We start from the raw sequence: 1,919 nt of genomic DNA on the forward strand, positions 1-1,919 counted from the left end.
AAATACAGAATACATAGATACAGACATACAGTAATACAGTCATACAGGGATACAGAAATACAGACATACAGGGATACAGAAATACAGTAATACAGACATACACACATACGGTAATACAGACATACAGGGATACAGAAATACAGAAGTACAGAAGTACAGAAGTACAGAAGTACAGAATACAGAGATACAGAGATACAGACATACACACACACACACACACACACACACACACACACACACACACACACACACACACAGTATGCCATCTGGATTTGGAAAAGATTCTCCCACCACTGCGGCTGGAGCGCGATCTTCACCCCGACCACACAGCGCACCCTCGTCGGAGGAAGGACGTTCGCGCATGCGTCCCCGTGGCCATCGGTACTCCAACCACACTTATAGGCTTCCCCGCACCATTGGCCGAGCGGCCAACACGAGAGGGAGGCCGAAGAGGGGGATGTGTGTGCCTGCTTGATCGTCTCCCTCCCTCTCGCTCGCCTCTTCCGTGGCAGCTTCCTTCCATTCCTCTCGGCCACACACACACACACACACACACACACACACACACACACACACACACACACAAATGTGTGTTACAATACACCGCAGATGCCTATATCAGAGCCGGCCTCCACACATGTGCACTTTTTAGAGGGGGCATACATATGCCTGCACGTCTCCCTGAAGAGGGCGGCGCGGGGGGAAGATGACGATGCCCCGGGCGGCCAGGCAGAGGAGGCTAAAGTCGTTGGGGAAGCCTGGCCAGTGGCCAGGGTGTCAGGCGTGCCAAAAGTGCGGACATGCCTGGGGCCGCCCCGGCAGTCAACTGGAAGGCCGGCCGTTTGCGGTCCTACGCCACAGCCATGGGGCCGCCGCACCCGGTCGAGGGAAAAGGATTACATGCAAACTGGCAGGACATGGCGCACGACGTGTCGGTTAATTGCTCCACTGAGTTCACCTAAATGAGGCTAATGCGCTACGTGATTTTCGCTATGGGACGCTATTGTCGGTGGCTCCTGTGCTCGAATGCCAGCGCCGATTGAATGGCCCACAATCACTCCCGGGTGGCCGGCCGCCACGCCGGCTCCGTTCTTCCTCAGTAGCACGCAGGGGATGCACCCGCCCTGCATGAGAACAAGTCCCGGGCCCCGCGCCCGCCCCGGGTGTTCACCCGAAGTGGGCGACAAAAGCATGACCCCCAGACAAACGCGCACACACACCCACCACACCAGCACATACCCACACGCATCCACACCTACACAGGGGGAGCAGCCCCTCACTCTCTGCCTTGGACTGACACAACACCGAGGCGCCAGCGGGCAGGGGAGGGGGGGAGCCCTCCGGGACAGGAAAAACACAGGCAAGCCGGGAACCCGGGAGCGAGAAGAAGAGAGACAGACAAGGACAGGTGTAGTGGTGTGCCGAGCGAGAGGGGCCTCCTCGTGCCTGTCCCTCCTCTGCTGCTGTCTTGTGCACGGACACACGGGCACGCAGACACACACAGACAGGGCCACGCACGCACGGGCCCCCTCGCGCTGCTGGCGCGCGCGCACCGGTGCACGGAGCGGATGCACGAGTCGGGGGAAGACAGGGATGGATGGACAAAAAAAGCGGCACGCAGGCGACACACAAGCCGGCGCCTTTCTCGCGCGCGAGCGCGCGCACTACTGGTGCGCGCGCGCCACGGGGGGCCAGCGAGGGGCGGGGAGGGGGAGGGGGGGGGGGAGAACAAAGAGAGAAGGGCGCCTGGCGGGTCCGCCCCCCCTCCCCCTCCCCCTCTCCCTGGCGGGGAGGAAGGAGCCACGATGCTCCACCGGAAAAAAAGTAAGCCAGGCCCCTCCCGCCCATGGGAAAGGGAGAAAAGGGGGCGAGGGGCGCGCAGGGGGGGGCCGGAAGAAGGCGCCCTCGCTCGCGGCCCG

Source organism: Fonticula alba, assembly GCF_000388065.1.
Source record: "Fonticula alba strain ATCC 38817 unplaced genomic scaffold supercont2.15, whole genome shotgun sequence".
In the NCBI taxonomy this organism is placed as follows: domain Eukaryota; order Rotosphaerida; family Fonticulaceae; genus Fonticula; species Fonticula alba.